The 23,219-nt window shown below is 42.6% G+C and overlaps 1 protein-coding gene across 1 annotated transcript in view; it reads right to left on the bottom strand.

The window, feature by feature from the left end:
• The window catches only part of elfn2a (extracellular leucine-rich repeat and fibronectin type III domain containing 2a), a 256,747-nt gene that overhangs the window by 161,403 nt on the left and 72,125 nt on the right, over window positions 1–23,219 (bottom strand). The window contains exon 2 of the mRNA XM_030424466.1: window positions 4,582–4,932. The gene's annotated coding sequence lies outside the window, so the exon portion shown is untranslated. The remainder of the gene's footprint in view (window positions 1–4,581; window positions 4,933–23,219) is intronic.

Raw genomic sequence — 23,219 nt, 5'->3', positions numbered from 1 at the left:
ACAAATTGTCTGTTATGCAGAATGTGAGGGATAGTAAAGGTGTAGGAATAATATAAATAAGTTTGTGCAGAAGGCAGCATGAATGCAGGAGTTAGAAAATAGACTAATGTGCTTCCCAGTGAGTTGGTACAAGCTCCACCGCCGGCTTCATTACAGTCGCTAGCTGAATAATGTGCTATGATTTCAGGTCTGCGGAGCGCACAATTTATCACAGAGGCACCATGTTGGAAATAAATTAGGCTGTGCATCTAAAGAAACACCTGGAGAATTCAGCGTAACTGCGAACGCCACGGTCGAGAAGATGCCAAGTGCCAAAAAAATTCCTGTTGTGTCTAGTCTGTCCAAAGTGTGATGTTCAGCCAACATGTTTTAACATCCTCTTGAAAGAATAAGCCAGGGAAGGTTTTAGTCACAGCAATATTTCTAAGAGGCAGAGCTGCTCAGGCTGAAAAAATCTCATTGACTGAGGTAAAAAAAAGGCCCAATTTTATGGCCAAATAAAGTTCAGAGCTCTGTCAAGCATTAAAAGAGGTGGTAGCTACTATTGTCAAGCCCTCTGAGTACAAAGCTTAATTGAATGTTAAGAAATATGTCGAAAGATTCAACTGGGATTTCTAAACTGATTCCTGAGATCATAAGTTGCAATGCACACTGATTATTTTTCTGAAATTGTAAGACGATCCGCAACACCATTTTTTTCACTCCACACAAAGATGAAATAGAAAAATACAAGATACTTTAACAATCTGTTTGAAGGGGTGTGCATGAGATTAAAATGCTAGCTGCGAGCTACCAGTTCGCAGAAGTTTGCTTACTTTGGCAATACGCGAATAAAAACACCTTGATTTTTATTCCCTGTAGTCAAACTCACCTTATAACATTTAATTAGTTCTTAATGACGTAATCATGACACTGGTACAAAGCATTTTACAGGGTGATAACACTTCATTTTGAATGACAAGTTCAACACAATGTGTCAACACATAAAGCTAACTAGTTTCTTTAAATTGACAGTTAGGACTGCTTTGTCTTGATTATGACAGATTATGGTTTCTTGATTAATGTCAAGTTGTCATAAAAGGGACATTAACAAGTTAGCCTTTTGCTATAACAACGGCAGCACATGAAGATGCAGCCAACTGGACCAGCCGGACTGACCTGGTGCTAAAGCTGCTAACTGGCTAATATCTGGTCGCAGGAAATTAATGAACTGGGGTTCACAAGCAAAAGGAAATCAGTGACACATCTTTACAGAGACCTGTCTCCAGCAGGTGGACTCCATGTTTACATCATTGATGCTTGATGCTCACATGCATTCAAAGTGGAAGGACAATGTTTACAAGCTGTCGAACTTTAAATATGAAGATGCTGACCATATTATCATCACCATCTTGTCACTGCTGTTTTCATTCATCCCAATGCAAATTTAAACAAATAGCAGATGTTTATGTATGTATATATATATAAATAACAATGTCTGAATAGCATGAACTAGTTTACACAGTTACATTTCATTAAAAAAAACTATCTGTGTTGGAAAACGACAAATACATTTTGAATCTGATGTTATCTTGGTCGATATCAAGGTGTCACAAAAAAGAAAATAAAAAGAAATTGTATTGTTCACTGCTCACTTCTAAGTACCTAGAAGGTATGTACACCCCTTCAAATAAAGTGTTAACTGAAAAAACCAACACTACAATTGTTGTCACTTGACAACCAACAGTTCCCTTTTTGTTTAAACCCCCTGAAGGCCCATTAGATACCCATTCTTTCATTTACAGGACACAACCTCTTAAGTCCCACTTGATAGGTTCCACTTGTTCGGCTTTTTATAGTAAATTTACCATCGCTCTCATGTTAACAACCAGAGTTTATAGGACAATGAACCACACTTGAATCTAATTTGATTAAATTTCAAGTATTTCAGCATCAGTAGAAAAAACACCAGCCATACTGTGGTTAAACATTGAGAAGATTTTGCATTCAGAGAAAAAAAAGAGGAAGCAGATGATCGGTATCAAGAGATTAACAATGAGAGTTTAAACGTGCAGCTGCCATATGGAAGAACATTTATCATTCCAAGTAATTGAGCTGCTTCATTCCTGACTGCCAGATGAGCTTAGATGTATGTTTGATCAGGTTTAGGTCCTTATTACGCTACGCTGCTGGTTGCTGCCATGCTCTCGACAGAAAGAAAGACACATTTCAGTGTTTTGAGGAAACTTGAAATGTATCTCAGGGCTACGCTCCCGAGGAAGCCATCTTGATCGATGAACACCAAAACCTAATGAGACTGATCTGACAGGAATATGTTGTCAGTTTGTTGTTGAGCAATTCTGAAAACAGAATGTGGGTTCTTTGTATCACTGAAATAAAAGACACGTTCCAAAGAAAACGAGGTTGAATATACACCTGCAGGAGTCTTTATCTGGGTGTTTTGAAGTTTTAAACGACTTTTATACGGAAGCGTTCATTAAATTCAAAGCAGACTGGAGGGCTTCTAGCAGATAAGCTGTCTGAGAAAGAAAAAGACAAACATAATGAATAAAGCCACATCCAGCTTCTCTTAATATAAGTTAAATATGTTCACAGATTGGAAGCTGCAGTTTTGTTTTATTTTCAAATCCATGATGTTCGTATCGTTGTTCAGTCAATGTGAATTACAAATATTAAATCTGAAAATACGGGACCTCTACTGCAAACTGCACAACTAAAGGGGAAAACTAGGTCTCTATAAATATGATTAGACGCAGAGAGCCATGATTTAATTAGAATCGTACACACAGAAAAAAATCTGTTAATAGAAGTGTCCTCCTCTCGTCTACATGACCTTTCAAATAACCATAACAAGCCGAAATGAGTGCCCAGATAGCACAATTTAACAGACTCCCTCAAACAACCCACATACTGTGTGGAATGATGGCACTTGGGCGGTCCAATCCTAGATGTCAGCCAGGGGCGAACCAAATAAACCAAAAGGGATTGAGCCCACTGGAATAAAATGAGCTGTGGCCCAGATTTGGGCAAATTCTGGTTTATTTGGTTCAAGCCGACCGCATCAGCGCCATCATTCCACGTGATATGTGGGCCAAATGAACGTATCCGGTGTTGGCCAGATCTAGGCGCAACAGTTTTGCTGTCTGTGTGTGGATTGATTGAGCCTAAATGTTGGTTTAACCTTGTTCCACACTTTCAACTCAATTGGAGCAATTATGCGTGGCGACATAATGGTTTCTCAGTAATTATCTGCATGTTGTACTTTTAAAAGCCTCTGCAGATTGTTTGCATTCTTGTACTCATAGATATTTTCATGATCGGTGTCAAACACATTTCAAATTCAAAGGCCACAAACCACAGGGTGACAGACAGTTTGTCATCAAAACATAAGAGCAAAGGTGTTGGATAAACCTGAGATATATGCAATTTGTCACACATTGTGAGAGATTTAAGAGGATTTGTGTTAATCCAGGTGTAAAGTTCACATATGCTGTGTATCCCAAATCCTTGCTGTTTGAACAGGTAAAGCAAATACACTCTTTGTCTGGTTGTTCAGGATGATAGACGCTAATATAAAATACTCAATTAGTCTGAATAAATGTCAGTTAATTGAACAGCATAATAATATCTAGAAACTTACTGCCAGAAATATTAACATACCCTAATTTGAAATATTGCAAGCATAGAAAGCTGCGTTGTAATTTCAGCTTGTCTGTGACTTTTGAGCTAACAGTTACTTTAAAAGATATTTGAGGATAGTGCAACTTAGAGACATATTTATTTATGAATGTTCAAATACACCAACATGAACAGAACAACCCAGTTTCCCCCCCCAGCAGAACTAGGACAGGGCCTACATTCAGGATGAAGGATTTTAACCCAGTAACGTCTTGAAGAGAAGAACACTTTCATCTGTAGAATTTGCAGCATGATATAAAAAAGTGGGACAGACTTGCAGGGGACACGGAGGATCAGTTACCATCAAAATAACAACAGTATATGGCTTGCGTCCACTACAGGATGCAGTAGTTTCCTCTAAATGTCAATAGGTTTCATCATCATGCATCACGGCGGCACCAGCTTGGACCTGCCCTTGACACCGAGCCAAAGCCACCGATCCGTTTCCTCAAAAATGACAGATCCAGGAAATATATTATGTTGGGGAGGCTCCGTCTCCCCCAGCACAGTTCAGCACATCTTTCCCAAAAAAATCACATTCCAGTCACGCATATGGATCAGCACCTGCTGCTATGGCAACAGACACCCCTTTTTGCCGACCGGGCTTGTTTGGCCAGAATTGGTAGAATCATTTAAGAAAAAAAAAAAAAAGGAATCCTTCACATATCGCTGCTTTTCACACTGAAATGCCACTGGGTGCTGTCAAGTGCTCTTGCTGAAAGGAGCTTCAGTGGGGGAGCCATCAGCTGAGGCAGGCTGCCCTGTCAAACCCAGCCCAAAGCACCGGGCTTATTAGAAACACCATGCCTCACTAGAACTGTATAAAAGTCAAAATGACAGCTGATCTACGCTATGATGTGTGTGTTCTCATAGTGGACAAAACGTGTAAATTAGCTCACTCACCTCTACTTTAGCAGATTAACTCCAGAGGGAGGAAGGCGGAGACGTCCTGCCCGGTGGAGGACGAGCTGGGTCGAGCTTCAGCTGAGCCTCCTGGATGGTTCTGAATTCGATTATGTGATGATTATGAAGTTCTTTAGACGTATCAGCAAGGGTCCTTTTAAAAATGATGAATCTTCAGCTATATTTTTCCCAAAGGTGAGTAAAACTGTAGTTTTGTCGGCGGTCTGCACTGCACGTGTCGCGGTCCAGTCGGGTCTGATTTCCGTGTGTCCACTCGAGCGGGGAAACAGACGCTGTCCCAGCGAACGGTTCTTTCTCCACAGGCCAAAGCAAGAAACCTCAGAAGTCGAGCTGAAGGAGAGGAGGAGAAAAGAGAGGGAAGGAGGTGTAAATAAAACCTGAAATTGCTTTGAGTCAGAGAAACATATAAGGAGGGGGAGTTAAAGTGGGAGACGGAGATAAAGATCGAATCAATGCAAACTTAAATTGAGCAGACAGACTTGATTAGGTGCACACACCAAGTGCCCTTTACCTGATTGGAAAAATGTGGTTGGTCAAATACTACCTAATATTTATTAGCACACTCAATATCACATCATGACCAAGATTGTGTCTGATTATGTATTCAGGTACGTTACCTGTGTTTGACTTATAAACAGAGGAGACAGCCACAACTTTCAAACATCTTCACTGCTTTCGTATTTCAAGCCGGAAGAGACTTTAAGATTATTTAAACCTAAATTTAAGACACCCCACTAAGGTTGGACCAATATACGATGCCATCCTCCAACTGACAGTCACCTTCTACTGATGCCTGACCATCGTACGATGTAAAAGGCATCCCACCAGAGAGCAAATTAACACGGTGTGTCCCCTGTTAGGCAAGAGTTGTTGGTTTTTGTGACATGGGAGAGGAAATGGAAAGAAGTTGGTTGCCGCTCGGTGCAGTAACATCACGTCCCCATGTCCCGTTTATCATATTCTTATTTAGTAAGGCAGTGTTGTTTCTTCCTGTGGGCTGCTTAGCTTCAGTCTGAGGCTGAACACAGCAAAGTTACAGACATGTGGGATGTATGTCGGTGGTGCATGAGACAGTTTTCTCTGCTGTGGGAGATGGTTGGAAGTTGCCGTGAGAGTGGCAGTGGGAAACACTGGTGAGATAATGAGCAAATGCCACCTTATGTCAACACTGAGCTGCCTTGAAATTCAGAAACACATATTACAGACAGATTCTGTCAGTGCAGTAGTGTCACAACTGTGCCGACATGAAACTTTTCAGTTCCATGATGGCCGTGGTCGTGGACACACCAGTTGTAGTTGGATCTACGATGGAAGCGGATTTGAGTACTTTGCCAGATTCTGACAACACCATTGCATTTAATCGTGCAAGGTAAAGTCACAAAGCTTTACATGTGCATTGAGATACAAATGAAGGCCGAGTTCAACGATGGGCACGATCCTATCGATGAGCTCTGAGTACTCGTGTATCAATGAGTTAATGACTAATGAGAAGTCAGGGGTCGGAACATTAACATGCTGGTGGGCGCAGCGGCTGGTGTGATCCCATCACAAGATGCTCTGTGGTTACTAAATATAAACATGAGCTGTGTCGGGGTCGAAACAACGAGCACGCCCTCGAATCCCCGAACAGCAGCGACTGGTCAACATGTCAGCTATAATCAGTCTCCCTGTTTCACCCCAAGAAACCGAGGAGCATGTCTCAAAAGAAAAGGCTAACCACAAACACAAAACATGCATCTGCTGAACAAAGACATAAGATATTCACTTGGCCACCTCAAATGTCAGAGCACATTGACACGGGTCAGCGCCGACTCGTCTGGTTTTTTACGAAAGGGGCGGGGCGATGGCGGCGTCCGGGAGACGTGTTTAAGTGGTTTCAAGAGAGAACGGGGCTGAAGATCTTCTCTCCCCGTCTGTGTTTAAATCCTCTGGCTTTAAGTAAAGGTTAGACGAGAGAGGGTCAGGAGGAGCGTGTGTGTGCAAGGGAGAAAAGAGAAAGACGAAAGGAAGGGATAAGATGGAGGATCACTTTGGCAGATGCAGAGAATAATAAAGTTAAATGTCAGAAGCGGGAGGGTTACTGACTCCAACCTCACGGCGACGGTGGTCTTTGAGAAGGTGTGGAGGTGGCATAAACAGGAATATTGAAGCTCGGGGTGAGAGGTGGCACAGAAACAAATCTGGTAAGTGATGACTTCATGTCTTTTGTTTAAACCGAAACACGAAATAAATGTGCTTTCAGGGGGAGGCAACCGAGCAACAAACAAAAGCTTAATCAAGGCCCAGACTCTGGAGGAAGTGTTAGAGACGGAGGGCAAATTAACAGGAGCTGTTAATAAGCGAGAGAAGAGAGTGAGGTGACGGAAAGTGCATGCTGGGAAAAACCAGGCCAGCTTTCTCTGAAATAGAGCAGGAGGGAGGAGGGAGGAGGCTGCAGATTCAGGCCAAAATAAATGGGCGAAAATTATGTTTTGATCCACTGTAGTGCCCAACAGTAAGCCTGAGGCCGTAATCCATCAAGACGGAGAGAAATGGTGAGATTTGGCAGAGAGGGGAAGGGAAGGGCGGACAGCGAAGGACAAGAGAGGAAAAGTTAAATGGAGTCTGGGGATGGATGAAGAGCCGAAGCCTTTCCAAGCGAGGGCAGCCTGCTCGACTGACTGAAATGAAGATGGATCTGCACAATGAGCTGTTCCATAATTTACTGAAAAGAAGATGAGGCATTAAGTCCTCATATATGCAAAATAAGAACGCTCTGTGCCTGTGCGGATCCAAAATGGCACAAACAAAGGGAATAACTTGAGCTGTGGTTAGCCGCAGCCGGCAAACAAACGTTGGAAGAGATGGTGTTGGATTGAAAAATGAGATGTTTTCATTTTCAAGTTAAATTCATATTTTTTTTTAAAAAAATTGCCCACTCTGAAATGGATCCCCTGCTGGTCTCTCTTTAACTGTCAGCCAATCAAAGCAAAGCAAAGAAGTGGCTCTGTATTCAACACACTGCTAATTGGCTGTTTCGTGGCTCAGAGACAAAGCGGCTAAACTTCTGAAAACGGATAATTAACTGGCATAATGTGAGCTGAATCCTCTTGTTTTCTTTTTTTTTTCCATTCGGTGACACAATGTGTGAGTCAAGGAGACGGGCAGGGAACTTGGTCAAGTTTAGGAAAACATTGTGGTTCTGGTTGTAGCAACGTGTAGCTTCACTTACAATCGTACTTATGTTTGGTTGGTAACTTACATCACTTTATACACGTGACATTTCTAAATAACTCACTGTCTACTTTTAGTTTCACACCGGACACAAACAGCAGTCTCCTGAGATCAAGTCTGGCGTTTGTCAAACCCGACCAATCACCTCTGACCTCCTCCCTGTGCAGACTATTCGCTGGATGTAGATATTGGTTGTGTCACTGATGGGGACGGACTGCCGTGGCACCAACTCAATCTCAAGTTCATTTTACTCTTGTAGTTTAGCCACTTCTATAGGTTGAGGACTACAGTGGCCACTTCAAAGTCCGACAGGGCCTGAAGAACGAGCAGTCCGACTGGCCACGAACCGGATTTCTGCCAAAAAAGTTTCAAACTCTCTGTAAATTAACGTAATTGGCGCGCACAGTTACCGCATACGCTGACAGTTTAAAATATATTGGCATTACACATTAAAAAAAAAACACACATATTTGCATTGAACGCAATCTGGCGTTTTGCAGACTCATCCAAAGTTGACGTTTCACTGGGCCCGGTAATATATACTGATTAGTGAGTGTAGAACTTTCTGGGCCATTAGCCATTTTTTACAGTAATTATCCTGAAGCAGACACACGCTGTGCTGCCTTTTCCCCTCAACAGTCCCCTTCCCACCCACAACAACTATATAAAGCAGGTCATCAGAGATGTAGCCGGTCTTTCATAACCGACTTCCAACATTCAGAAGTATTCATGTGAGGACGCTACCTGAATGTTCCTGTGAGGCTTTAAAATATAGGCCAATAAAGTTTTGGTGAACTTTTACCTCCCCCTCCTGTTCTTCATGTTCTAACGCTGTCTCAAGGCTTATTTGTGTATTTGGAGGATAAATAAAAGGAAAGAGATAAAGGGATAAGCCTGCTGTGATTTGTGAACTCGCAAACAGACTAATATGAGACCTTGTCCTCGGCTGTGCGTGCTAACAGAGTTTGGAGAACAATTATGCTCTGCAATCACCATTACTAGCACCTCGCCGAACACTTAAACTTGTTGTGCTCACAGTACGGTGAGTACAGCGGGTCAAAGTTAACGCGTGCATTTAGCCGGTACAAAATAATGGACGTTTGCAATGGACTCTGGGTAATTGTGCAACAATTAACCCTCATTTTCCAAATATGCTCAGCAAATGTGAGGGTTTGTTTATAACCCATCAACGATAACACGGCAGCCATTTTCCTCGGACTGCACGCTCAGAGTGTTCTAGGTTTGTTATCAATCAACCACTTCCTGATTGATTTCCGACTGAGAAGACAATGAAACCGTGGAGGGACGCCAAGCCATATTTCAAGGTAAGTCAACTTATTTGATATTCCGTTAGCTTCCGTTAGACAACAGCTAACGTTAAAAGTGTTATCAAGGAACTGGCTGAACGCTTACGTTAGCATTACGGAAGCTAACGGGTTATCAAATATGTTGTTTTATCTTGAAATATGGCCGGATGTCCCTCCAGATTTTCACCATTATCTATAATCTTTTCAGCTGGTGATCAATCAGGACACGTGAAATTAGAAGAAAATGGCCGCCGTGTGAAAATGGTAAATAAAAAAGTTATTTTCAGCTCTCAGTGCCAATATTACCAATAAAAATATTGGTGCAACGATAAGACTCGGGTTGTTATGAATCAGAATTATCCTTTAAGCTCTCCCCACTTCCCTTTTTCACAGAGAAGAAAGAGGCAAAATTAAAACCCAGAGAAGAGAGTAGAGCGAGGAGGAGGAGAAGAGGAGGAAGGGTGGGAAGAGTAACAGAGTGAGAAGGAGAGAGACGGAACAGCTGGTAGGGAAGAGATTTGGCAACGAGCGGAGGAGGTAGACGGAGTGTGTGAGATGAGGAAGAGGACAAACACACACACACACACACACTTTCAGGAACTCGTACGCGGTATGAGCCAACACGTAAATGCAGGTAGGGAAGGAGAACGAGAGCATTAAGAGATAAGGAGCGATGCTTTGAGGAGGAGGAGGAGAAGGCGAGGAGGGAGACTTTAAAAGGTGAAGGAGGATCAAACGCAGATCCACAAAGCGAGGACGGCGGATGAGGGGGAGGGAGGGAGGGAGGGAGGGGGGGTAGAGTGGGTGACTGCATGTTTCCCATTAGTCTGTTGTCCCTGGCAACCATATTATCTCCTTCTCTCTCTCTCCTCTTTTCTTGTGTTTTCTTTCTTCTTTTTTTTCCCTCCCTTTTGCCTCCTGCAAACCAAATTATATCTCTTTAATGCACATCCTAACTACTTTCCTCTCCTCCCCCGCTGGCCCCCCGACTATCTCTCCCTCTCTTTCATCTGCGCCCGAGTCGTGTGGCGTCTCTTCGCGGTTCCTCTCATCTCGCAGCAGTCATGACTTTCTCTTTCCTCCTAATGACCATTTATTTTATTCTCCTTCTCCATCTGCTCCCACGGCCTCTCTACCTCAGATCCCGTCCCGCTCTCTTTTTCCGTCTCCATTTTTAAAATAAAAAAGAAATCCTCACTTTCTTCTTGGTCGCCACGCGTACCATCCAGCCTCCCGTTGTCTTCGTCTGAGTGGGTGTGCGGATGACATTCGGATGACCGCCACACAGCTAGAACCCACTGTAACCGCCGCTACCCACAGTGCACTACTCCAACCGGCCCGTTGATATTTCCTCCAGCCCGACAGCCCCATGCTAGTTGACTGCTTTTTGTCAGCGGGGGACAAAGTCACACCCACGTGCTGATTAACAGGAGAACACACAGATGCAACACTGACCTCATCTTCTTTCTAGTATCCAAATCGATGACGAACTCACCGCTCAAACAAACAGCGCGTGTTGAATTGGCCCGGGGAAAAGTCGATTAAAAATTGTACTCCTCTGAGAAAGACACTTAATCTGGCCAATGGCTCCGGTGGAAATGTTCACTTGCCACTTGCGAATGAGTAAGCGTGCTTTGTCAGCTCGGTCTGAATTAATACGAGCTGATTCGCAAATTCCCAGGCCGCGTTGGACCGACCCTGAAATCGCACCAGAAACAACACGTCAGCTGCGGTGCCAGAGACGCGCCGATCCATCCAAACAACAGCAACCATTAGAAATGTGTCGCCACGGCCAACGCTGTCCTCACAACCAGCTGTCCTTACAGCTCCTGAGGCGCTGAAGCAACAACCGGTCTGCTGGGTGGACCGAAAAAATGAGTACATGGGAAGCAAGCAGGGGGAAACAAGGAGTATCCTAGAGGCAGTTTACTCCTGCATCTGTAGCTTAAAAGGTTCAATTTGTAATAAAGTTGACTTTTGAGTCTCAACTTGTCAAATACTGATGCTTCGAGAAGGCGGCCGACCCCGCCAACAATCCAGTAGCGGAAGTATCTGGCAACCCGACAATGAGATACAATAATATTTCAAACCTGACCTGCAAAACATGGTTTGTTAAGCAGAAACATCTGGGAAGACGCCGCTAGAACCTTTGTGGAATAGAGCAGACGCTTTCGGGAAATACTAGGTAGGTGATTGGACGAACCATGCGTCTGTCACCGACTATCAAGGGCTTACTTCAACCAATCAGATCAACACGGAGCAGAGCCTGATGGTAAATCAAACTGTTACTGAAGCCAGCTGAGAGAAAAAGGGGAAACATATTTTACATCAAGGAAAGCAGTCAGTGTTATTCTTTGCTCTTCTTTCAATGAAACATACACTCCAGTTCTGATATAACTGATTCTAAAACAGATACACCAACCTGTTGAAGAGTTACCACCATTGTTGTTTTTTAAACGTTGGTCCTCTCACTGGTCATCACGTCTAAACCACGCCAAGAGTTCCTCAAAGGAGGCTTATTGGTTCAACTTAGCTTAGCAAGATGGATGTGTAATTCCGATTTACCGTAATTTCGTTTTCGGGCAAGCCAATTTTCAATGGAGTGCAGGGGCACTGTTATGCTAGCATTAAAATCGCTATTTTTAAAACACTAAGAAGGCTCGACACATTGAGAACATTGTTTGTGTACGCAGAGTTAAATAAAAAGAGGGTTTTTGAACTACTCACCATAGGAGCCGGATCTCCGGCGCGACGTCATCATGGCAGACAAAAAGTGTCGATCCCCGAGTGCGACCTAACAGGAAGGAGAGAAATGGTGGACCTCCTTCCTGTTAGGTCGCACTTGGGGGTCGACAATTTTTGTCTGCCATGACGGTGGTGCGCCGGAGGTGCTATTGTTGAATTGTCCAAAAACCTTCTTTATAGTAAACTCTGTGTACACAAACAATGTTCTCAATGCTCGTGTTCATGTGTAGAGACCCTGGTGATACTACGAGCAAAGTTTCATGTTGTGTTGAGACTTCTTAATGTTTTAAAAATAGAGATTGTGATGCTAGCATTACAGTGCCCTCGCACCCCATTGAAAATTAGCTTGCCCGAAAACAAAACTATGGTAAATCTTAGAAGTGCCTCTTTCTTCGTAATTATGCATTTACACAAAGGTTTGACTCATATGCAATTGCAAATAAAGCCTTGATTGCTTTTTGGCGAGCTAGCGGAGGTTAGATGCCCCGGACTATGTGCTGAGACCCTATTTGTACTGTTGCTGAAGTTTGGTGCTGTTCTGAGCATTATTTGTGGCTTTTTGGTGGCGGTTTATATTTGGATCCATTTACTGCAGTGTATTGTTGTCGTGCGGTCGTTTCTGAGGTTGATAAAACTCCGTAAATTAGTGGTCTGCTAACTTGATCTCTCAAGAGGGAGTCTAACACAGTTTCACAGTGTGTTAGACCATGGATTAAACTTACACCGGAATATCCCTTTAAGTAAAGCACGAGCGCTTTTGGACACACAGTGGAGCGGTTTTAAGAGGCAAAAGCACCTGAATCAAGCGGGAAGAAAGCATTGCTGCATGTAGGGGAAGTGTGAGGGCAGTGAGAGCATACAGCTACTGTAAGCCCAGGAGGGAAAACATGTATCAGTCAATCACCCGTCACACTTTTAGAAGCAGGCTCCACACAGTACCACAGCGAGTTTATAACACTATTAAAAAGGTTCACAAGGCGACTATGGAGGAACATGATTCTCATTCCCAGGTTGTCAAATAACAACAGTGTGGGATGGTGTCTGGTTTCTACCCCTCCACCCGCTCAGTGTACTTTTCAATTTCAGTTTCAATTTCATACACGGTGATGTAAAGAGTCAATTGAGGAATATTAAAATGATAAAAAAAGGCCCCTTATTAGGAAGCTTTCAGTCCTTGTTCTGGCATTAAATGTGATGTTATGTGAACTGGCCCATCAGATCTATTAACTTTATTCAATTATCTTTTCATTAGAAGTTCAAGGAGGCAGTCAGAGATTCTGTGAAATGTAATAGTTTTCTAAGAGTGGGAGAAGGAACAAAAGAAAAAAAAAACAATGACTGAAGTTGTCGTGAGCACTGAGCAATTATTCCAGATCCATTTTCTACAAGTCATTAATCCGGCGCTGAAAAACATCGCAGTGTGATAACTGCCCTTCATCTGAGTTGTTTAGACGTTGCAAATTGAAGCATGTGCTTTAATGGCGCGTTACGAGCCGCGAATCATCTTAACGGCTGCTGGGTTTCTTCTTCTGCGGAGATATGAAGCCACCGTTCATTGTGCTCGGGGAAAAAAAAGCGGGGATAGTTATCTCGCACAGCTCGTGTGGATGAAAACGGACACGGCGACGGCGCCGTCTTCATATAACTGCTCCCCTGGTGCCTTGAGATCCCCAATACACACCACACATTCAAACGCTGCACAGCCTCATCGTATACGCACTCGAGCAATACATCTCAATGAGCGAAATAGACAGTCGGCCAATCGGCTTCCCCTGGTTCAGAGAGAAAACCCATCTCACCCCAACGCCACCATTAACCACCACACCATCACCGTCTATTTAGCTCGCCCTCATAATCACAGGATCAGCCGCCGACAGACATCAGGATTGATGGTGATGGAGGGACAAAAAGACACACTGTAGGGAGGACGGAAAGAGATTTGTGAAGGAGGGTGGAGGAGGGCGTCGGCGGCCGAGGGGAAGGCACGCCGCACAGCCATCTCGGCGACCTCGGAGCACGTGAGAAACAGATGACTCAACGGGATGAAATAAAAAAGAATACGACGCGGCCAACGCAGCCCTAATGTTGAGAGAGATGTAAAGTGGGAGGGAAGGCAGGCGGGGAGAAGAAAGGGAATTTATTCTGAGCCTGTTTGGTAATGTATAAGCAGAACAAGAGAAAGAGAAAGGAGACGCGGCTGATGAGCAACACACGGATTAAAAATACAGTAGAGGAGACGAGGAGAGCTACTGTAGGCCGCTTTTTATCTTCTCTTTAGCTTTGAACCTGACTCATCGTCCTCCTTCCCTGTCACCTCCTCCATCTCCATCCTCCCCTCTTCCATGTTTTCTACCTTTCTTCGGTCCCCGACTCATACGACAGCACATCACCGAGGAGATTACCGGCACGCTCGCTTTGAATTCACCACCACTTTTCACTTGACTTGGCTTTCGCTGCCATTGTCGCCCCTGTTTCATTCCTGTCTTTGTATTCTCCGTTCGGCTGTTCTCTTCTTTTCCATTCACCTCTTTTTCTCTGTTAGTGGAAAGTGAAATCCTCCGTTGAGAAATTGTCTGAACAGCGAGGAGATTACCGGCATACTTCATTTTTAAATCCACCAGTTTTTTTTTTCCTCTCTGCTTCTCATCCTCTCCCTTCTTTCTGCTTTTTTTTTTTTTTTTTTGGGGTTTTTTTTGCTTTAGGTTAATTGTTAACATGTCGCCGCATAGAAACAACAGTACATTGCAGTCTCCTCCGCGGCCCAATACAGAAACCCTCCACGTGTCACTGTAGCATATTGAGTTTTTGGGAAATCAGAAAGTATTGGGAGACTGGTGTGAAATGCATCATTCTCTACAATTGTCACCACAATTGAATCAGTGCAATCTCTCAGGCGTCGCATCTGATAGAAAAGGGGAATGAACAGACAAAGCGAAGCAGAGAATCCAATCCATCAGAACTGCTTCCTTACATCGTTCTGATTTAATAAAAACCTCTCAGTTTTCATCCTACTCCCTCGTTCCTTCCTCCTTCTTACTCTTTTTTGTCTCTCTCCAGACTATCTGTAACAAATCTTCTCTCCATCTCTTAATCTGCCTGTTTCTCACTCGCTCTATCTCGTACATCCTCTCTATGTTCTACGCCACCCACCTTCTTCGTGCCTCCCAAATCTTCATCTTGACATGCGATTCAATGAGCTTCGCCTGTGTGTTTGCTCCCATCGATCCCGATTGACTCATCGTCAGGGGGTTTCTGTGACCCTTCTTTAATTGGTCCTGACAATGCACTATGGCCAATCTATGGCTGAGATCAATCTGACGGTGACAAACAAGAGCCAGGCGTGTGTGGCTGCGTCCCAACACTGACTATCTTAGCCAATAAAATGGACATTATGAACAACGAAGCTAATATATGTGTGCCGAAAGTGCAGTCAGATTTACTAGAGCAGTATTTTAAGTTTTATATGAGATTAGTGTTACTAGCTACCATTTACTTTTTACTGGAATAATGTAGAACAAGAAAAAGTCTTCATTTATTTGATGGTGTGTCTCTTGTATTATATGCCACATTCCTCCAGAAAACAGCTAAACATGGAGGAACTTTCTAGTTTTCATTAACAGCAAATTACTACTAAAGTATGATAAAACATACAAAAATGGGAAATAAAAGATAAAGTCATGTCTCTAAGTGTCCGTGGTGAATATTTTTCCCCTCCACATAAACACACAAAGGATACTTTGACATGTGGATGTGTGATCAACGGCCGACCCGCTCAACCACCTGAGCTACAACCCCACCAAGGAAAAGCAGCCTCTCATTGAAGGGCTTGGACTCCGTTTCCAGTAATATTAAGGGCTTCGAAACAACATGCAATACAAATAATACCCTGCACTGTTATTAGAACTCGTTAGCATCCTGTAGCTACATTTTAAAAGTATTAGATAACAGACCATTGCTCAGTCAACTGTTCTTAAATTATGTTTCAGTTCATCCATTTGCCACCTTCATATTAAAGACTAATCAACTTAGTTTGTGCAGATAGCTGCTCAATTTAATAATGATAATGAGATAATGTTAGCTTGCTAGCAGCTCTGCTGAAAACACAACTGCAGTAAATCATAGTTTCTAGTTTCATGTTCAGTTTTGTTTTACTTCTTTACAAGTAGCTGACTATGCACCCCATCTATTAAACCAACTACCTAGCACCCAAATGTGGCTCCAGGGTTTAAGCTAGTCAACGGCTAGCTGGAGTTGTTGGCTAAGCACGTCTAACAAACAAAACAAAACTGCCAGCCAAACTGCTTCTAAGAATATTTTCGGATGCATAAATGTGGTAAAAAATATCAACATCTCCTGGGGGGGAAAAACAGCCAATGTACATACATTTCAGCACAGTCACTGTGTCCGGCGTCTTTGCGCCACGGCGAAAGCTAACTAGTTTTTAACAATACCAATGTAATGTAACCATAGCAGATGTTTAACTTGGCTACTGTTTCATGGTCAGTTCAGACTATTATATTTTGGAATTGATGCTGAACATGACTAGCTAGCATAACCATATGTCATAATTTGGGTTTACTAGTTTTATAAAATGAAAAATTAAATTGTACTTCATCAGTCAGAGTTGCGTCTCCCAATAAAAAAATGTAAGGGATAGTTCAACATTTTTGGGAAATAGACAGAACTTCAATTTAACGTATTAAAGATCCAGTGTGTTGGCATGAGACGATTTGTTAGCTATATGAACTTTGAGCAGATCCTAAACGTGACCTGATTTATACCCTCCTGACTACCAGTAGTTCAAATTTGTCCTCTGTGGAGGACATTTCTAAACCTGAATATCTCCCACCCACTTTATACTACTAAATTAACTCATTTTGCTATCTACAGAGGACATTTAGGGCTTTTCGATGATACCAAATGTGAAGGGGTGAGGCTTTGGTACCTTTCTCTTCCTCATTTAGGAAAATGGCAAGCACATTTTATGGGAAGAGGAAAAGTAAGCACATAATACTTTTTATTGAGCAAATTTTGGCTTGAAATGTTGTTGGCATATTTTATATAAGCCTCTTAACAACACATTAAAACATTGTCTGAATTTTTTAACTGTATTTTAGCATAGTATTTAAGTGTTTAAAAATGTCCTCTGTAGTGGACATTTGTAGTTATTTCCTCCACTTTGTTCTGTTTTTTCAAATGAAAAGAAAGGGAGTCATTCTCAGAAGCACCTTGGTTGCCATCAAGGTTCAGTTTCACATGTATGGCATTCCAATGTCCACTGTAGTGGACTGTTACTAGAGGGTCGTAACATGGACACATGATATCGCAAAAATAAAAGCTTTTTTTTTTCAAAGAAAATGTTTTCAGTATTACCTTACAAAGATTGGGGAATTAAAAAAAAATGTGATTGGACAATATTTTTTTTCCTGGTAGTCAGGAGGATACAATATCGGCCTTCTGATCTCAAAAAAGAAAGCAAATTAGTGTCTTGCCAAAAACGTCCTCCTCACACTGAGTGCAGACTATCCAGGACAGAAGTTAACAAGTAAACAGGACACTGTCACTCCGGGTTAATGGAGGTAAGAAAGTATGACAGTAACCTTCAAAGTCTTGAAGGAAACTCTGCCTACACACACACACACACACACTATTCATGCCCTGGAGGTGTGCCAGGTGGGCATAATGAGTGTGTTCCCTGCATTTGGCTGCTGGGGGAATCATTAAACATGGTGGAGAGCGGACTCTAAAATTCTTCCTAAACATTGATTCGGTTTTAATAACGCTCATAAATGCGATTAATTAGTCTTAGCGAGTCGCTGCTGGATCTGATTTTGCTTAGACTTGATGACATCAAGGTTACCTTTGCGCACGTTCAGTGCACGTTCAACTATTTTGGATAGAAGCTTCCTTCAAAGGAGGATGCCAATTAAATGTGTGTGTGTGTGCGGAGTTAAACACACACACACACACACACACACACACACACAGATGAGAAGTAGACCTGAAAAAGTGAAGACACAAGACATGGATTAATGAAGAATGAGCCAAATGTGATCCATTAATAAAAGTGGGAAACGATAAAATAAAGTGGATTTGTGCAAATAACCATTAAGCCACTTTATATCTGTACACAGCACTTTGTTTTGTGTCTTCACTAATTACGCTAACATACGTTGATAAATGACTTAATTTCTTGTTATTAGCCTTGTATTTTTTTTTTCCCCTCATATTTCTCACCATGATATGTTCGCTGGCCAATTAGGGCTGCTGCCTGGGGTGAGAGTTGGCATGGAAACCCCACACAACAGGCCAAGGTGTCAGTGGGGGGCAGGATATGGTGGGTGAACAGAATATAAATACCGCAGCGTACGAAAACAACAACAAAAACATAAACCCTTGTCGGAGTCAAAAGCATATGGCAGCCCTCGCTGTGCCGAGTAGGAGGGACACGAGCAGGAGCACTTTGGAGGTGGAACCAGAAGAAACATAAAGACCTCCTCCGGTCAACCTACTCAATGTTTGCACCATATTTTGATTGCCAAATCAACAATTATACTTCACAACATGGGCTGTTTTCTTATTAGATCTTTCAGTTGAGTCTACAAAGTTCTCTGTACGTTCCGATCGGGTTATTTTTTTCAAGTGCAACCTCTGCTAACAACCTGCCAACACTGCGGTTGGGGTTAGGGTTAGGGTTAGTTACGGTTCACGGATATGTTCTTTAATTAATGCTGAAACATTTTGATCACAAATAACTCGATACAGAAGGTCAGCGAATGTGAAGATTTTCTATAAAAAAAAAGAGCAGATAGGTGAATAAACACAGATGAAATGAAGACAAGGTCATTCTGGCTTTGGAAAAAAACATTTGTTGAAAATGTTTTACACTTCATGTCCTTGATTTGTCATAAATGATTTAAATGGATCTTTTTGACAGACTGAAAGTGTTCAATATGGGCAAAAGAACTGCTTACCCTTTCAATTTCTATTATTGAGTTAAGTAACGTCAAGTTCAGAAATATTACTGCTTAATCTCGAGCCCGTCTACTCGTCCTGAAGCAAAGCATTTTTACACTCAATCTATTTTTGGTTGCTTTAAGTGTTACGGTTTAAATTGTAGCGCACGTCAAGTCTGTTTCAATAATGATGTTCCTCGTGAATGGACACACAAGAAGAACAAGTGTACTACTCATTTTCAACAGGGCCAGGGTGTCTTGCATGTGCACTTTTATCCCAGTTGTATACCTTTTTGTGTTTCGGATTGTTTATGCCCAGAGTGAGGCTCGACACTCTCTGGTGTGCGGCTGCCAGGACAGCGGGGCGATCGGACGCCTGCTGGGTGTTCGGGGAGCACCTGTGAAAGAATTTAATGATGTGGGAACAACGTTAGGACAGGCACCAGTTGACCAAACATGGGCAACAGCCAAGAGCAGCGCAGCCTCTCTGTGGGACAGCGGGAGACTTGCTGAGCCCAAAGACTGCAGCAGATATGGAAGTGCTTTCTTTCTTTCCTTTCTTTCTTTTTTTTCATATCTGAGTTGTCAAAGTGCCAGTTTGTGATTGCACTGTAATGTTTTTTAGCACCGTTATCTTATCCAGAGTGATTTTATCAACTTTGCCAGGGGGTACAGGGCACTGAGTATACAGCAGCCTCATGTAACGATACCGGGATGAGTAACTGTGGATGCGGAGACGTGCCGACAGGGAATTCACTGAAGCTCATAAACATGTTTGATGGACCAACCTGATATCTGAATGACTAAAAAGCATGCCAGCCGAGACGAGTCAGACACGGTAAGCCTACAAAGTGGTGAGAGCTTCGGCAAATATTTGAATTCATCGTAGCTTCTGTTTTTTGTCGAATAATCCTGGATTAAAGGATCATCAAAATGAAATACCGAAGCTGCAAATGAAAAACGGATCATTTACCTCAAACATTTTGTCGCTACACAAGGCCGCTAAATATTTTGCTTTTCTAAAAAAGGTTTCAGTAGACATGGTTCCTGATAGCATTTAAAATCCTGAGGCGAGAGCTGCAGCAGCAAATACACAAGGAGAGGTCGAGGAGCAGGACAAGTCGGACGACGAGCAGCTGATCGTTATTTAGAGACAAGCAATAAAAATACAACTCTGATTCCCAGAGAGATGGAAGCTGTGCAAACATTGATAAAAACAGACTGTGATACTTAGGTTAGGTCGCACTCGGGGATCGACACTTTTTGTCTGCCATTGTCTGAGGTGCTACTGCTAACGTGAGTTTTCCAAAAACTTTCTTTTTATTAAACTCTGTGTACACAAACAATGTTCTCAATGCTCGTGTTCATGTGTAGAGACCCTGGTGATACTACGAGCAAAGTTTCATGTTGTGTCGAGACTTCTTAGTGTTTTAAAAATGGAGATTTTGATGCTATCGTAAAAGTGCCCGTAGCACTCCCATTGGAAATTAGCTTGCCCAAAAACGAAACTACGGTAAATCTTAAAAGTGCCTCTTTCATCGTAATTATGCTTTTACATGAAGGTTTGACTATTCTATTCAAATAAAGCCTCGGTTGCTTTTTGGCAAGAGTTTCACTTTAAAAGCAAATCACTTTTAACTCTTTGACACACTCTGGAAGCAAAACCTGGTCTCCTGAGGGGGAAAGTCCTGTGACTGATCCTTCCACACCAGACTTGGACTTGCTCTTTACACCGAAGCGCTACAGGTGGCGCTTCAAGACGTGGTGCTAGAGGGGCAACTTCAGGGTCAAACTTTGAAGTGTTGGTGATTTTACTGGCTGCTCAGGAACAATGGTGTTTTACAAAGCCTCTCAACGTTTTTGTAATTGGTGCTATATCCCAGCCTTCATTTGTCTTTCAGATATGTTTACATAAAAGTGAACATAACATAACTTACAATGCATCTGCCCATAAATACAAAGCTACCGTCAGCAGCATACTTACAAATGAGATACAAAGGCTGCAAACAACGGGAAACAGCTCTGTCTGATTGCGTCCGTGAAGTCTAAATCTTCTACCGCCCTTTTGCTGAATGCATTCTGCCCCCTCTCCCTGCCTGCATCGCTCATTGTGTGGGACAGAATAATCCATGCCACCTGGGGTTGCAATACAATACCTATTATTCCAGTTTCTTTCAACTGTTCATGTGTACAGTAACACCTACATGGACTGTGAGTGCACACCGCACGCCTCAGCCCACATCCACTCCGGGGCATCATTTACATGCCGGTTGTTTTGATGCACACGTGGTGCTTCATTTGCATAATCCTGATTTAAAAAGGCTGATTGTTTCCTGATTGGCCAGAGCGCTCCTTCCCGCCTGTTTAATCATTCATCTGAATGACCTGCGCTTAATGGGGTTGGCCCACCCGATGATACGCTTCGCTTCTCGCAAATGGCGGCCCGCACCCGTTATCTAATCAGTGGACTGGTTGAGAGTCGGTTTCGCTAACTGGTGACATATGGGCGATGTGTTCCCGTCATTAAAGCCGTCATCGCTCAACATGAGGGATCTGTAGCAGCCAGGTAGACTGCAGTACACAAGGGTGCATTTTCAGCCGGCAGATGAGTGCTTGTGTTTACTTCTTCTCGGTTTCCAAAATTCACAGAGACAGACGCTTTCCTTCCAAATTGCTATATTTACGCATCTCTCAGACTCATTTTATCGGATTTATATGAGCAGATTAGTCGATATAAGCCGCAGTTATGTTCTCTTTAGTTGTTTACTGCAGGTAATATCTGGAAATTAATAGACGTAATACTGCCGCTTATTTCAGCTCAGCAATATCACCGTCTGACAATTCGTCTCGACTTTGCCATAATTTCCCATGAAACACGTTGTGAGCGTGACACTGGTCGCTGTGGCAACCTGTGTGGTATCCAGGCAGCTAATAAAACATAATCCCCGCTGCCCAATGTTTCTTTTATACCGTTAAGCTTTCATACCACTTGTAAGAAAACGTTTCAGTTAGTACACTTGCGTCAATATCAATTATTTCAAAGCCATTACACTCTGGAGGGAGCTCGTTGCTGTCATTATTGGTGGCTTCAGTGCTGCCAGTGGTTGTTATTTGCAACACCATTTTTATTTTTACCAATAATCAGGATGAATGATTCCCTGGTGGGGAATATTTTTTAACTGCCACTGCTTATTTTAGCCCAATGTTCTTGTCTGTTAAAATTAATCAATCCATCTCAAAATTACCCTCAAGTGAGATTTTGACCCACAGCAGTGCTCGACACTTTTAAACATCTGCACATGTGATATCTCATATTAAATTGGAGTGCAATTAGCCAATCTGTCTCTGTGAAGGACAGCCAAGACTGACGCTTGTCTACGATATGTTATAAAAAGGAGGGCCCATGTGGTGGATTTCATACAGCGCCTGTTTGCCAATGGAGAGAGGTTTAATTTAACCTCTTGGAAAAGATTCAATTTCCCCCTCAAGCTTCTTTTAAATAAATATATATTGATACATTATACTGAGACGGAGCCTTTAGTATCACCCTGGACACCTCCAATTTTTATACGAGAGTCAGTAAACTGGATTTGGGTGAGTTTTGGGGATTGACAAACGTTTTATGGGGGGTGAAATTGGAGCCATGCTATCATAAATGGACTTAATCCCCTGGTCCTCTTAGGACAGCCACAGGACCGACCGATAATGGTTCACGGTGGATTCGCTGACATGTATTTGGAACAGAAAGCCAGCCTGCAGGTATCTCAGAGAACAGAGATTTGTACCATTGAAATGTGTTGCTTGCTATGTGCATATGCCTGGCTTCCTGTTGACTTCCCTACAAGTTAATTGAGTCTCACAGGACTCACCGCTACATCTCTAAAAGGCAGCGCAGGTGTCCCATTAATCCTACTGTTTAATTCTGCTTGGAGTTAATTATACTTAGTTCCAGGATCAAATTGATTTGTCTTGGTCATGCAGGAGCAGATTAACTGCATGTGGTCTTGCCTTGTTTTCATTTATTTATTTTTTTGTTTCAAAGTCATATTGGAAATTGTTTGCGGTGTAGCAAGAGGTTACACACCTGCTGAGCTGATATTAACAACAAATGTAATCTTGCTGTACCAAGTGGCGCTTGCAGAGACCTGCATTTTAAAACATGCCTGCATTTCATTCAGAGCTACTTTTCCATTAATCTTACAGCATTTAAATCATATACAGTCAAGATTTTTGCAGAATCCAGCCTGTACTTAAAGTACTGAAGTCATCATCATCATCATTGTGGGCATTGAGCAGCCCACCCTCCTGATTAGTGGAAGTCCTGTTCTACCTGAGCCCCAAATTGGCAGCATCTATCAGTGAGGCCACTGAATGCAACCAACTTAAAACCCCTCAC

This window comes from Sparus aurata, chromosome 1, assembly GCF_900880675.1.
Source record: "Sparus aurata chromosome 1, fSpaAur1.1, whole genome shotgun sequence".
In the NCBI taxonomy this organism is placed as follows: Eukaryota; Metazoa; Chordata; class Actinopteri; order Spariformes; family Sparidae; genus Sparus; species Sparus aurata.
Note: the sequence above shows the minus strand (reverse complement) of the source record. Positions and strands in the feature narration are given on the sequence as shown.